General features: G+C 34.9%; 1 non-coding gene across 1 annotated transcript; it reads left to right on the top strand.

The window, feature by feature from the left end:
* Positions 1 to 13,049: 13,049 nt before the first annotated feature.
* On the top strand, positions 13,050 to 13,156 carry LOC145071646 (small nucleolar RNA R71). Its single transcript, XR_013690652.1, has one exon. It is a non-coding gene; the product is annotated as a small nucleolar RNA R71 (small nucleolar RNA).
* Positions 13,157 to 17,188: the final 4,032 nt, after the last annotated feature.

Genomic DNA, 17,188 nt, shown 5'->3' with positions numbered 1-17,188 from the left:
GCCCACAGATATCGCTTTTATCCTGAAGGTAAAAGGAATGGATAAACTTCGACTCATATGGCTTGTTCTACTACTTGTTGAATCATACACAAAGGCATGTTTTATAGCACCGAGTTACCAAATGCGTTTTCGTGCAATCAATGTACAACCAACTCATAGCAACAACTCATATCTCTAGGTTTGAAGAATATAAGATATTATCGTCTCATGATCACTCGTGATAAAATCCATGAAGTGATTCCAATGAGCGCGGGTTGAATCCAATACCTAGAACTTATGAGCACTCATGAGTGTTGTAGCCCTTTGTCTAACACCTTAGACCTCTACAAGCCAACCCATGACAATCTTAATTCATATCTACTTCCAACATATGACCGACTGTGGATGGTTTGAATAACTTAGTCATTCCGGAAGAATAACCCAGTTTATTCGGGAAGTCAAAACATGCAAAGTGAAACACAATAATAATTGAATCCAATATGGTATCAAAACCTATGAACATAAATAAAACACCTTTTATTTATCACCATATGATTACACATTATTCATTGTATACTGTTTCAACTATCAACTTTATTCTTGAATTTAAAACAATAGTTGTCCCATGCTCCAAGCATGTACACTATGTTTTCTAAACACTAGTCATTCCATACACCAAGTATGCATACCTATGTTTGTCTATGATCTTTACTTTGTGAACTAGATCCATTGAACATAACTTCAATGATTCTCTTTTCACACTCCTAAATCCTTACTGCAGATGCAAGAATTCCAAATTCATGCCATTTACTGAAATCTGTTAGATTCTAAACTTATATGCATTGAACCTCTTGTAATGATTATGCACAAAGTCAGAAGGACTTGACAACAACCATTACAGACCATTCCAAAGGAGATCAGCTCCTTGGGAACATCCTTCTTGCATTAAGTTTCCTAATCTTAAACAGATTGAAAATTCTAACTTTGAAACATTTCCAGATTCCATTTTGACTTATCCCTTCTGAACAAGAGTTGCCTCCTTACAGACTATGTCAATATGGTCCTTCCAGAATTATCACTATACTTCCAACTGTCCTTGAGCACCCAATCATTGGTAAACCTTAGATTTTCCTTGACAATTGTTTAATCCTTTTAGTCATATCCAGTTCTAAACCTTTTCCCTTCTTAATGTCCTAGGCATTTGGAAAATTTTAGAAAGGATGAATATATCACATGTAATCGATCCTATATCCGAAGCATATGGGAATCGATTCATGATGTCTCACATAAAGACTAAACCAGTCTTTTGCTATAACATTTCCATTTCAATTTGCCAAGTTCTCATAATTCAGATTATAAAAAGGGATGCCGTAATCATAATCGAATTTTAGAATGCAAATAATGGACCCATATACAGAATTTCCTTATGTTGAGCCATTCCAACATGAAATTCATATATATATATATATATATATATATATATATATATATATATATATATATATATATATATCTTTGACTAAATGATTATAACCTCATGATCTAAGCTTATAGATTTGAGATGAAGTATAATTTCCTCTCCCTTAATTATAGCAAAACAACTTTTCCCAATTGAAACCTTTTGTTTTCTATAATTAACATTACTACCTTGCAATACTTATCATAATTATCATGCTCCCACTAACATGATGATTATTAGCATAACACTTACGCTCCCACTTGCTTTGACATGTACTCAGAAATCAGGTGACTTTCTTACCAAAGTTCAGATTTCTGATACTAGATTGTTTTGATAAAACTTTATCAAAATCATACACCTTCCCTTAGATAGCACACTTGTGTGTCTAAACAATTATGAAGAGGGATGCCGTAATGATAATGGCTAGACCTTTTTGCCACTTCTCACAAGTCCAGGTTAGTGTGCCGGTAAACCACACACGCTCCACTAACGACTTTGAGAATGCAAATATCACAATTGCTATCTAGCTAAAATCTACTTAGTGAATGTGTTTCCTCACCATCATTTTCATGAATCGGAGAGAAACCTTATGACACTTAGATTTAATGGTGTATGTGTTCTTATCCATGTGAATTGTCAAAACCATAGACACAAGACAAGGATAATGACAAATCCACACTCATATGGATTGAACTCAATCTTAATTTCTTGCTTCCTGGCAGCTCAAGGGCCTGCCATTGCTTCCAAGTTGTTGTGCAACACATTGAGAACTCTAAGAACTCATATGCAAAGCCAACTTTAACTGGAATGGCCATAGAATATGTCAACACGATAGGTTATAAACCTCAAGTCGTGTGCTAGTGAAGAACTTCAGGTTTTATTCTTGATTAGTTCTTGAGACTTTCAAGACCTTTAAGACTCCCACTGTCCTCTTGACATATAAGACTTTCTTGTCAGATATTCAAGAGATAGTGTGGGTTCTTATCAAGACAACCACTTCACACAATTGGCCTAAGTTGGTCTTTGTTTTATCCAAAACATCACAACTTACCAATTTCAAATGTACAAGAGTAGAAAACTTTTACTCTTACATTTGACAAGTGTTTTAAACCTTCTTTAAGGCATGTCACTCAAGTTACAATCTCGGAGTATGACTCTAAGACTTGTATTGGAACGAAGTCGGACTCATTTTCTTGATTTAACCATTTCAACAATTCAAGATCCCTCTTCTTAGTCATAATAATGCACTAAGATTTCCTTAGAGAACTAATTGTGCTATGGTTTCTTAATCATTAAGATGATCACAAAACTGATACTAAAGTACTCTTCCATCTTTTCAGATTTGAGAAACTTTTATCCTTCTGCCTAATTTGATTCTTCTTATTCGCTTTGCCATACATTGGAACCTTTTCCAATGTCTCAGAGTTACACTTAAGCTTGTAAGTATAATCATGTTTACTGAGCTTTAGTAAACTATGACGAATAGTCTTATCAATCTTTTGTGGTGGACTTAATCAGTGCACAAGAATGTGTACTCGATCCCTTAGTCCTTTACTTGACTCACACATCCATGTGAACGAGTAATTAGTCTTAATTTTCCAATACTTGAAAATTCTCATTCATCATGCTATACAACTTGGATGATTCCAAGTTCCGGTCCAATTGAAACTTGGGTGATGAGAATATTTCCTTATTTTGTAAATTTAGACATTACCACAAATAAAAGAATCAATTTCATACTTCCACTCTTGCTATTAATGGAATCTTATAAGCAACAATTTTTCCTCAAATGCCATTGTAAGGATATTTTAAAAATAAATAAAATCAAAATTTTTCCTTTTATTTTAAACTTTGCGGAAAACTTATCCTTACAATCCATATGAAAACTTGTTGTTATCTATTCCTAAGCAATATCTCATAACTCCTAAGAAGTAGCTCAAGAATCCGATCTTCAAACTACGCGATAGAAATCCATCTATGCGATCAGATTCAGCATATTCTTTCTTTAAGTTTCTTCATTTTTTTTATTGATTCTTAAAACATCACCATGTGACCCAGTCACATCATGTATCAAGAATCTCATAATAGAAACTTAACAGAGTTAGATAGTGGACTTTACCTGAAGTAGAGTCAAACTTATTGACTTTAACCTCCTTAGGTAAATTTGGCAGCTTCGCAACCAATGCCCCTTCCTTTGGAAATATAAACATATGGACCCTTTGATAATGGTACACGAGACTATCATAGACTTAGCTTTTCTCTTTACCATTTGGTCAACCGAGTTGACTATGGCCAATCCCTTTCCATTGGGAAGAGAATGCTTTTCTGGATTTCCTGTGTCACTATTGTCAATGTCCATCAAGTTTTAAGGAAGTTGATCTTAACAAATAGATAAGATCATTAAGGGTCTTGTCATAGTCTGTGTCATAGGTGTCTTAAAGGAACTAACTATGTGACTTAGAAAGTGATTGAACCACCAACTTTCTCAAGACTTTGACACCCAAGTCTCCCGTCTTGTCAATATGTGACTACATCTCCAAGATGTGACCACACATAGACCTTGCTTTGCCAATAGGGCTTGAGTGACCTTAAACTTTTCAAGAACTTGTGGGTTAAGGAGAATAATTTGAAGAGGTGAAGAAGTATGATTTCCAAGGGACATTATCTTCATTTAGGAAAGCTTGTTTCAAGAGATTTGGGAGGATCATAAATGTCTAAACCAAACATGTTTTGGGATATATTCAAGATTGTTGATCTTAAGTCCTTAATATAACACCCAATATGAAATATTAAGGCTAGGACCCAACAAACTATTTTATAACTTAGAAGAGGTATGCCGTAATCCAAGCTATAAAATATTTGAAGGTAGGTGAATGATGATTCCCCAATTTCCACCAAGATAAACGAAATGTATTATTAGGTTTTAATTGGTTTTTGAAACTCCTAGATCTTTGAGATTCATTGAACTGTTCAATGGCATGTTTCAATCTCGAGTGTGCCCTTCAGGTTTTGTGACTGGGATGCCGAGGATCACAAAACAAGGTGTGAAGTAACCATGAAAATTACTTGGTACCCTTAAGTGTTTACCCCTCAATCGATGTGCCGGTTAACCACACACGCTCCATCGATACTATGATAAACATTAAGTTACCATTTACCTACCTTGTTAAATATGAGTTAGTGTGCCGGTTAACCACACACGCTCCACTAACCGACTTAAACAAAGTGCAAAGTGTAATTTCATGGATTAGCACCTTATTCACATTTTCCTAAGTAACTAAGATTGGGTATTATTAAGAGTTTAGTTACTTAGTATTTATCATTAATACTTTTAATGAAGGGAGAATTCTAGTCCTGTCAAACCCATTCGGCTAATGACCCTCCACCAGTCAAGCAAGCGGTGGGTGAGAGTGGACACCCATTAAGTTGCCATTTTATAGGCAACAACCTTATACCCACATTATAGACCGGCTTCGTGAATGAGACGTACTAGCGGTAAGACTGACTTTACTCTTATACATATATATATATATATATATATATATATATATATATATATATATATATATTATTAACTTATAATATTATAAAGTATAAGGGTTGAATTTTAACTTTTAAAATTCTAAGGGCTAACTTGGAATTAAAGTATTCACAAGAGAAAACTTTAGAAATTCCAAAACTTGAGGGCAAGTTTTGAAACTATTCAAAACTAATTAATTCCATAACTTATGTGTTTAAAGTAGTTTTAATCCAAAAACTCTTCAAGTTCCATAACTTGAAGACAAGTTATGGAAGACTTTAAACTAATAAAAGAACTAACTTTTCTTTATTTTATAACTTATGGAATTAATTAAGGTTACACTTTTTGTTTTTTTTAATTATTATTTAATGAAGAGACTCTTGGTCCTCCATAACTTGAGGACAAGTTATGAAGTCATGAAACCATTTAATTATAACTAGACTCTTCATTTTTTGTAACCTTTGCCAACTATTATGAGTTTTATGAAACTTAAATGTGACTTTTCATATAACTTGAGGACAAGTTACAAAAACACATTTTAGAATCAACTCTTAGATTAATTTGGATTGAAAACAACTATTTCACTCAACTTTTCTATTAATCTAAGCAACTCATAAGAACAAGATAATTCAAATCAAACTTTTTTCATGTAATTAGTCTAAACCTTAAACTAATACAAAACATGAATCTATTGACAATTATCTTTGAAATTGGATTAGCATGAACATTACCACATCAAAAACAAGTTTATAAGTCCAAAAACATCTTACGGTAATGTTCCTAGTCCAATTCTAGCCAAAAAAGTCGAATTTATGATGTCTGGGGGTCCAACTCGTCGAGTGCACGAACCAACTCGGCGAGTTGGATGCTTTTTGCCTTGGACTCGGCGAGTTGGGCAGACAGCATGAAAACTCGATTTTCCAGCTTCTTTTGCAAGTATAACCAGAAAACAAGCCTAGGCTCTGATACCACTGTTGGGTTTTGAGCATTCTAACACTCCTAAGTGTACATGCAACCCTAAATACCTTGGATCTATGTTTTCTCTACTATACATGCAAATAAGAACATCCAAGGTATTATCCTAATCTAGCATATAAAATAATGAATATAACAAGATAGAATACATACCTCTTTCATGTAGAAAGTCTTCATGAAGCTTGAGTGCCAAGTGCCCCAAGTGTGACACCTCAAATGGTTCACACAACACCAAATACACTTGGAATAACTTGAGAGAAATCTACAACTCATGAAATCGGCTAGCCCTTCATTACTCACACTAGTGGCCGATTTTTGTCAAGAATAAGAACTTTATAGAGTTTTACAATTAGGGTGAACCCTAATTGTCATGACTTTCCATTTCCTTGGATCCATGGGTTCAAATACACCATGGAGCATCCATGGACCATCCTATGGGTTTTAGCCCAACTTGATTATCCATGGAGCATTAGCCCACTATACAAGTATGGATGATTTACACAATCAACCCATATATTTAATTAGTCTTCTTTTGATCACTTAATTAATCCTAGATTAATTCTTGATCAATACTAATTAAATAATCTTATTATTCTTATTATTAATATACTAGAACTTATAATATATTAATAACCATAAGTGTCTTATTTCTCTCATTATAGTCTATCCAAGTGCATGATGCCATGCAACCCAAATGGACCATGCCGGGTCGGGTCAAGTCTTACAAATTATAGTTATGGACTTAGACATTAATCCAACAGTTGTAAGCTGAATATGGATAAGTCTTGGATGGGAGCATACATAACATCAGAAACCTATGTAAAAGGTGTTGCGGAATTTATCTAATATGCAATGTACAATTACAAGATTACTAAACATATGGATCCTGCAGATACCAAAAAAAAGATAAGAATTCCCTGTCCATGTGTTAAGTGTGTAAACCACATATGTCATTCCGTGGATGTGGTAGATGATCATCTATTCAGGAATGGAATTGATCAAACATACACAAATTGGAATAAGCATGCAGAAACAGAAGAACTACCAAGAAGTTATGTATATGAACATAATTTTGACATGTATACGTCAAACGATGTAGATTCCATGAACATGAACACAAAAATGCCAACAGATGATGCATAAATTGTAGAGATGGTTGAAGCTATAGAAGAAAATTTTATTGGGAACACTGATAAGTTTAGAGAACTGATAGAGGATGCCGAGAAGCCCCTATACATTGGGTGTCATAATTTCACAAAGTTATCTACAATCATTCAACTACTCAACTTGAAGAGTAAGTATGGAGTATCAGATACGTGCTTTACATAATTATTAGTTTTGATAAAAAACACGTTACGAGAAGGAAACGATATGTACAGTAGTACATATGAGGCTAAAAAAGCATTTAAGGCAATGGGTTCAGGGTAGACTAAGATACATGCATGTGTGAACAATTGTATACTTTACAGAAACGAATACACCGACTTGGAAGCATGTCCTACTTGTGGTAAATCAAGATGGAAGGTTGATGAACAAAAAATAAAATTTACAACAATATTCCTGTAAAATGTTTGTGGTACTTTCCAATTATTCCACGCTTCAAGCGTCTTTTCCAGTCTAAGACAACTGCAAAAGATTTAACATGGCACGCAACAGAAAGAATGGTGGATGTTGGAGTTTTAAGTCACCCAGCTGATTCACCAGCATGGGCTACCATTGATGACAAATATCTTGATTTTGCTAGCGAACCAAGGAATTTGCGACTAGGCATTTTGGCGGACGGGGTTGATGTGAACAAAGGAAATAGGAGTCATAGTGTTTGGCCTGTTTTAACTGTCATTTACAACCTTCCACCATGGTTGTGTATGAAGAGAAAGTTCACCATGCTTTCGTTATTGATTTCGGGAACACCAGGAAACGATATTGATGTGTTCCTTCCACCTGTTATTGATGATCTGCAATTATTATTTGATTTTGGAGTTGAAAAATACGATGCATAGGAACAAGAGCATTTTAAACTACGCACAGTTGTGTTATGGACTATTAATGATTATCCTGCTTTAGGTACATTAAGGGGTTGCCCATACAGCGGTTTTCAAGGTTGTGTTGTGTGTGGTGAAGAGACACACTGAATTAGACTCCCTGAATCGAATAAGCAGAGTTATGCTGGTCATAGAAGATTTCTACCATATGATCACCCGTTCAGAAGACAAAACAAGGCATTCAATGGAAAACAAGAGTTCTCACCCTCTCCAGAACCTATGAATGGGGAGGAAATTTATAACAGGGTAAAATTTATAATTAATAAATGGGGAAAGGTTAATAAGGGCGAGGAGGCAGAAATCCAACAATCAACAAGTGGAAGAGGTGGGAAGATGAATAAAAAAAGAGAAAATCACACCAACTGGGTACTTCAGATGTGGGCTAGCAAAATAATACATACTCGAAGAAATTCAATATATGGTATAGACAACTAAGGTATTTGCCCGACAATTTGGTTCCACATTGTATAGATTTTATGCATGTGGAAAAGAACGTGGGTGAGAGTTTAACAGGAACTGTTTTGAACGTTCTCGGGAAGACGAAAGATGGTTATAAAGCTCGATTGGATTTGGTTCATTATGGTTTAAAAACAGAGTTGCATCCTCAGATAGAAGGGAACAACACAACACTTCCCGCAGCAGGTTGTACATTGACAAAAGAGGAAAAACACAAATTCTGTGAGACTTCATACAACTTAAGGGTTCCTCAAGGATATTGTTCTAATTTTTCTAGTTTCGTAAGTCTAAAGGATAGGAAGTTGATCGGACTAAAATCACATGACTATCACATGCTCATCCAACAATTTTTGCCCATAGCAATTCGATCTATTATGCATCCACCCACCAGAGTTGCTATACCAAGGTTTTGTTTCTTTTTCAAATCAATATGTAGCTAAGAAATCATAGTGGATGAGCTCGATAAGTTGCAAGAGGAGTTATGTGTAGCCATATGTCTTCTTGAGAAACACTTTCCACCATCATTTTTTGATGTGATGATTTATTTAACTGTTCATCTCACTCGGGAAGTAAAATTATGCGTCCCAATATTCTTTAGATGGATGTACCCATTCGAAAGGTATATGAAGGTTATTAAGGGGCACGTGCGAAACAAAAATCGACCAGAAGGATGCATTGTAGAAGAGAATGTTCCAGAAGAGACAATTGAATTTTTTAGTCGATTCCTTAAAAGGATGGATACTGTTGGTATTCCACTTGGAAATCATCACAATTGTGGAATTCATAAAGGTGTAGATAGTAGCTTTATTACGGACGGTACTCCTATATCAACTGCTAAATCGGTAGAAGTTTCTGCAGAACTATTCAGCAAAGCACATTTCTTTGTATTGCAAAATACATCTAAAGTACTCCCATATATCAAGTAAGGTTTTTTACATGTATGTTTTTTTATAATAATATTAACATTAACGTATTGACAGACGACACATGGAATTTTTGGAACATCTACACCCTACTAAACGAAAGGCACATCTAGAACAAGAGCATAGTAAAACATTTGGTCATTGGTTACGAAAGGAGGTATATTATTTTCAAATATGTTGTGTTCTTTGTTATTTTTGTCTTGATTTCTTAAATTCATAATCTAATTACAATTCAGGTAGATAAAGAGTTAGGGGCCTGTAGAGAAAGTATAACAGAGACAATGAGATGGATTTCACATGGACCCAATAAGCACATTATTAAATATGATGTATATGCTATTAATGGATATACTTTTCGTACGAAAGATCGTGAAGGTAAAGTTTAACAAAGCAGTGGGGTTAGTGTTGTTGCAACTGACACACACATCATTAAAGAAGTTGTAACATATGTCAAAAACACTTATTATGGTGTTTTACAAGAGATATGGGTACTAGATTATCATTTAAAAAGAATTCCAATTTTCATGTGTGACTGGGTTGACAATAGAAAAGGGGTAAAAAGGGATAAATTGGGGTACACAATAGTTGAACTAAAAAGATTAGGCCATAAAGGTGATCCCTTCATATTGGCCCCACAAGCACAACAAGTATTTTACGTGACAGACCTACTCGATCAAAAAATGTCTATTGTGTTCTAGACACCTCCCAAAAATTACAAAGATACATATGAAGATGTAGATAAAGATTTTAGTACTATTGTTCCTCATAATGATAACATATTTCCACGTGTAGACCCACTTGACTTGCAGAAGGAAAATGATTATTTTCGTAATGATTGTCACGGTATTCTTATACGTACGGTACGTGTTTCTTAATGTCATGAATTACATTTGTAGCGATAATATTTTTACTTCTTTTAACACTTAATGATCTTTATTTTTTGTTCGTAGAAGGGAAAGGCCAAAACTTGAGCACATTGTTATGTAGAGAATAAGAAAATGACAAAAAAAATGACGTTGTACTTTACATAATGTGTTTTTACCATACTATACCATCAAACTATTCTGGTGTAATATTCTTATAACTCAAAGATATTTTTTTCTTTTTTTTTATTGTATATTGTTACACATGTTATAACATAAACTGCATGTAATAGCAATGTACTTTCGTTATGCAATGTTAAACAAGTTATGTTGTATTCACTTCATTTATTTATCATAATATTTTGTTAAAATAAGTTGTATTCTTTTCATTTTTAATGGTCTATTATCTGGTGCAATTAAAAGAATAGATGACAAAAAGGGCAATGAACTACCCCTAATTATAACGACAACACATTATTTTTCTTTTATGACTATATTTACATATGGACACATATAATAGTTGTAAACGTAACTAAATGCTACCTAAACACACAATATTTGTTAATTCTTAATGCCAATTCATAATATTTTGACACACATAATAAAAGCTAAATGACCATAAGTAACCAATACTAACTTCTTTTAATTTCTTGCGTAAACTAAATACAACTAGTACAGAACCGCCCTATGGACACACAAATATTTAGTGTGACCATATGTATCACCTTTTAGCTACCTTGTCTGTTATGTGGCTAAAAAGGCACCAGGTTATAGACACACAGAGAACTAACTCATGTGACGATACTTTTATCTACTGTCTCTCATAAAAAAAAGTATGACAATCTTAATCCATACATGTGGCTGATTGTCACCTATGATCTCAGCTTTCGAGTGTGACTAATGTTTGTCACATTTGGTATAATTAAGTGTGGTAAAAGTGTTGATTGTCTATTTAATGGCCACACATTCTAATTTAAATGTATCAAAAAACAGTCTCTAAATTTTTGTAGTGACCTTTGGCCACACTTTTAAGAAAAAGTGACACTGGCCGTTTTTCGGAAAGTGTGACCGTAGGTCATTTTTGTACTAGTGTGGCCTTGGCCTTTGAAATTCCATAAATGAATATTTTAGAATAGGTCGTTACAGCAAATGTGCCGGATCGAATGAAATTAAAGATCCATTCATGAAAAAATGTGATGAACCACTGCCACGACGTGTTGATGATTTCTACGTCGTGTTGGCTTCTTTTCATTAAATATTCTTCAAATTGATTTTCTCTTCATTATGTGGGAACCCCACACTTATTCAAAAACTTGTTCTTCAATTATGATCTTCAAAAATCGCACGACTTCTTCAAATTAAGCTCCTTCACTGCTTAACTTTCTTTCATCACTACAAAATAAGATCAAGAACTCGAGAAAAACATCATCATTCAGTTAAACAAACACAAAAAACTAAAAATTAAAAATTGTAAACTAAAACAAATCAAAAGGAAAGGAAAATGCAAACTCATAAAAATCGGGTTGCCTCCCGACAAGCGCTTCTTTTTAAGGAGTCATGAGTCGGACTCCTTCCCACTCTACGTTGTGTCGGGTGGAAGTGTAACCTCCCCGTTCTCCATCATCTTGAGCCTTGTTGGTTTGTAAGCAACCCTTCTATTGAATGCCTTTCTTGAACTTTCTTGCATTGTTGGGTTGACATCTTCTTTATGTTTCCGCTTGGGTTCTTTCTTCATTCTCGTGTCTTTAGCTTTTGTCTTATCTCTTTCCGGGTTTTTATTGTCAAAATGAGACTCATCACTCTTTTATTCTTTTTCTTCAATCAGCTCTATGACTTGATCTGGTGGTCTTGCAAAAGTAAATACCTCAAAAATCATTGGAGTTGAAACTGGAGGTTTCAAATGGTTTTCTTCTTTTTCCAATTGCTATTCAAGTTTTTTATAATCCATGAACATTGTGTTTCCTTGCTTCACCAGTTTTTCCTTAGCACGAGATGGGAAAGGAAGAGGTGGTCGATACGGCTCAATAACAAAAAAATCATAATTTTCTTTTATTGCCCACAAGGTCGCACTATTGCCTCCACGTCGTGGCGACTCGGAAGCTTCACGATACTCTTCTTCTTCTTCTTTCTTTTTTACTTCGAGTGACTGATTAGACTCATCTTTAAGGTCCTTCATTTGTACCAATTCATCTTCTTCTTCTTCTATATCAACGACCATGACTTGAGCATTTTGGGTTGACTCGTTTTTTCGTGAAGCTTAATCTGATAGCTTTTTTTGTACATGCCTTGTTAATTGCACCTCTTGCGTACAGATACTTAAAATATATTCTTTTTGTTCTCTAAGTATTGCATCTGTAGCATCATGTCGTTTTTTGCTAGCTTCCATGAATCAAAATAACATTGACTCGAGAACATATATTTTCTCTGATTGGACTTGTTCAATTTTGTTAGAGATCATGCTTAAGTTCTTGAATATCTTTCACAACTCGTTCTCTCTTTTACTCCACCTCACAATCCCTAGTAGAATGGGGTCCCCCAAAAGCTCCACATTTATCATGAATTGATCTACTCATTTTTGTGATCTTTTCTTCCATTGCGTTGAGCTTTGCAATTACTACGCTGATAGTATCTTGACCTCCATCTTTATTTGAATTCCCTCTAGTGAAATCATCCTTTGAGTTATAATACTCTCTTGGATGCTTAGCGAATTCTTCAATCAAAACTTTATTTGTTGTCAGATTCTTCTTTGTCACGGGCCATTGCGAGTCTAAAAGTTGACGAGTGCACACATTTACTCCATCATAAAATATCGATATTTCTTGTTGCACATTGAAGTCATGTTGAGGGCAATATCGTAACAATCACTTGTAACGTTCCCAAGCTTCGTATAACGACTCCCCTTCTAATTGTTGAAAGTTCTGGATATTTCTCTTAAGTTTTGCCACTTTTGAAGGAGGGGTAAATTGGTTTATGAACTTGGTCTTAAAATCAGCCCATGTTGTGATTTCTCCAAAGGGAAGTGATTTTAACCATTCCTTAGCTTCTCCCTATAACGTGACCGGTAAAAGTCGAAGAATCACCGCATCTTCACTTACGTTTGGTGCATTAAAATAATGTGAAATCTCCACCACATCTTCTATATGCTCATAGGCGTCCTCGTGGTCCTTCCCATAAAAAGGTAGATCTTTTTTCATGCTAAGAATGTCCCCCGGAAGTTCAAACTTTGTCGTGGTTGGGATGTTTAGTGGATCAATACCCCATGTATTTTCGTTCCTAATATGTTGCTTGTACTCTTCCATTGTCATGGTTGCTATGTCCCCCATTTTTTCTGCTAAAACAATACTAAAAAACACATAAAACGAACAAAAAAAAATCTAAAAACTGCCAGGAACGTGACCACGACGTGGCAAAGGTTCCCACGACGTGGCTGATGTTCAGACGAAAAAATAAAATTAAATAAATGTTGAAAAATAACTTTTTGTGGTTTTTAACCCAGAAAAAGGATCGAATAACTAAAAGTAATTACATTAAAAATCAAATAAGTCGTTCCCCCGCAACGGTGCCAAAAACTTGATGTGCACAAATTATACGTATCTACTTTTGAATTTATAACTTAACGAACTTAAGTAACTAGAATGCACCTAGACAGTGTACCTAGTCGAATTATAGAATAGTTTAGGTAAGTCGGGTGTCGATCACATGGAACAATATTCAATTAATAAAATAACTAGTAAAAGCTAAACTAAGAAAAACAACTAAAATGGGGGTTTTATCTGATTTCACAATTTCCGAAAAACTTAAGCACTCAACTAAAAACGACTGTAATCAATATATTAAAAACACTTTCGTTTAGTTTCAAATCCACCTTTTCCTATTGTTAGTTCTTATTTTTGTAGATCAATAAAGTTGGTTACCAATTTACATGTAATTAGAAATTTGATCAAATCTATTAATATTTTCACCAATTCATGTACTATTTTGTATGGTCCTACACAAGCAAACACAAGATTAGTTATTAATTATAATTGGGCTATGTAAGATTTGTTAAACACAATTATGGTCACAATTGTGTTCTCTAACACAATTAAATTGTTACTTTTATCACTTAACTAAGATATGGTCAATCCTAGCTCTAGCAGTTTAATGGTCACTAAATCACTAGGTAATCAAGTTCATGTAATTTAATGGTCACTAAGCTACACTACACTTGAAATTAAGCAACAAAGTTACAAACTGTAACATGCTAGGTAATGATATTCAAACACATACATAAATCAAATTCCTATAATTCAAAAAGTAAGTAACTAACTCATAGTTTTAGGTTTCATCTAATTAAACGAAAGCAAGGGTTTTTAGCCCATAATCACAGCTAGTAAATACATAAACATAAGGAAAACTAGACTAATCATGACTAAACTAAACAAACTGAATGCATAGAGGCGAATCCTTGCTCCAATCTCTTTATCCTTGATCTCAAGTTGAATTCTGCTCTCAAAGGGGTCTTGGAAGGGTATTTTTTCGTTAATAGTCGCAGCCTTCAACCCTCTCTCCCCTCGAATCGACCTAATGTTCGAGATATATATAGTTACCAAAAATCTCGACACCACGACATGGTAAATGCACCACATTGTGGTTCTCAAGCTTATCCCGTATTTTCCAAGCCAGCGGTAAGAATCGCGAAGATCCTATATTCTCACAAAACACGAGAGTCGTCAGAAATTGTGTCTAGTTTTTAGATCATTTTGAATCACCTTAATCGGAGTTACGAGTCATGAGATATGTTCAAAATACTGATGAGGGGTCAAGCTGTCTAACAACATCCTTCTTGTGTCTTCTTGTTGTCTAAGCTCGTATTTTCCTGCTTCCAGCTTCCATATTGCATCTGAGAATGTCTTTATGCTACATAACAGATATTAAGCATAATAAGTACCTTTTGTTCTATAATAAGCATAAATATAGCATAAAATATTAAGATACGATGTAAAATATATATGTGGATATGCACATATCAGTGGCTCTGCCCCAAGTCCACAACCAGACAACGAACAGGAGATTGGGCGGAATCACACTTCCTAAATATTGTTAAGTCTAAATTAGATACCACTCTTGCATATACACTTAGCAATGATTAATAACCTAATGAGTTCTTAGTCTATATTCTTGAACTTGGCCTGAGACTTCTTTGGTGTTTTCGCTTCAAGTTTATTAACAATGTGTAGGTTAGAAGGGCGTGGTACCCCTCGCATGGGTAGTTCTGAAGTTCTGAAGTGAGAGATGATATAAGGGTTTGCGTTATGGATTGTAAGAATTTCATCTGACGGTTGATTAAGGGAAGAGTTCTTTTTACACATAATAGAAATTTTGCATGATAAGGACCAAGCCAAAACAGGTCGGATGATGATGTTGGGACTCCTTGATGAATCATATATTACGTTAATTGGAAGCAGACACGATTACGAGGATGATGAACTAACCTTGGTATGACTATTACGAACACTATTTTTATCAGAATTAACAAATACAACTAAACAAGGGTTCTGATAATTTGAAACAATGAACCTTCATGAAATGACACCTCCTAGGTCTCTCTACAACCGATTGGTGTACACCAGCCATGTATAATTAATTAAATAATGGGGTTTGGAAACGTACCAAAACTATAGTAGGTGTCTTTGGTGCTTCCCCATATTCTGGAGGCTGCACTCATTGCACTTGGGTAGATTCCCAACATACTTCCTTGCTGGGGTAGGGGTAACCGGGATACTAGTAAAAACAACAATAGGAGTAATAGATTTCATACCCGTAAAGGCTACCATTGGTTGTTGTCTCTTGGCTAACTTTTGAGGTGATTTGCCCATCTTATCCCAGAATATTCGTTCCTTGTTCTTACTTTGGAGGTTCAGAGTGTCTTTGCGAGTAGGCACTCATTGCTGTACTTGGTTATTACCTTGATTGGGATTGCCAATAATAATTCCACTACCATTTGTGTTGTTAGCATTAAGGCGAGTCATGATAGCTGTAACGATAGCTGTGACCGCAGCTTGAAAAGTAGTTGTATCCATCTGAAGGATTGGTGTTTTGCCAGCGGGTTGGTTACATTTCTTCGGATACATGATTCCATTACATGATAAGGAAATGAGTTCGTGAGCGTTTAGGGTTGGTTCTAGATATATTCTAATCATTTATATGAATTTAACTTTTTTGTTTTGTTATATTGTCCTTGATGATTCGAGCTACATCCCTATGATACAGTCCTGGTAAGGTGTAGAAGGAAGTTCCAAGAATGGTCACAAGGCGGGTGGAATTCGAAATAAGTTATCTTTGGTGATCTGATTTATTGATGTTTGTAAATATTACTAAAATAGACTCATGAATTTTGAGAAATAATCACTCTCGATTGAGATTTTGTGATCCGATTTATTGATGTTTTTCAATATTACTGGTATTAAAGATGTAAAAAATTTAGGAAACATGACCTATGAGTAGGTCTCACATCACACCAGCATTGAGAAAATTTTGACAACACAAAGACCTAGCCGACTGAAAGTTCAAGGTCTTAAGATAAGAATGAAACTAATACTAGAGTTTATACATAGACCTAATTTATATAAAAGAGAGAGTAGAGTAACCTCAACTCACGAGGGGAGTTGTTATGGTTGGTACTTGATTCAGCCCTGACTTCAGCTAACCGTTGTTCTGTTTCTCAAACTCGTCTCTGTAGTGCCACTTGGTTCTGACGAAGATCCCTAACTTCAGATCGATAGGCATTCAACTCTACCTGTAGGGCATCAGTCCGAGACCTTTCAAATTCTTGATCATCGGTTAGATGACAAAGATGTACTGTGCTGACTCCGGAGTTAACACGGAGTTCCATGTCATGGTCGAGGTTCGCACTTCGCTGCTCAACATTACGAGCAATATGTCGAACCATAATAGGAAGGAATCTGTCTACTAATCCTCCCTCATTCAAG

Source organism: Lactuca serriola, chromosome 8 (assembly GCF_051521515.1).
Source record: "Lactuca serriola cultivar US96UC23 chromosome 8, Lser_US96UC23_V15, whole genome shotgun sequence".
In the NCBI taxonomy this organism is placed as follows: Eukaryota; Viridiplantae; Streptophyta; class Magnoliopsida; order Asterales; family Asteraceae; genus Lactuca; species Lactuca serriola.
This window is presented reverse-complemented; position numbering and strand designations above follow the sequence as displayed.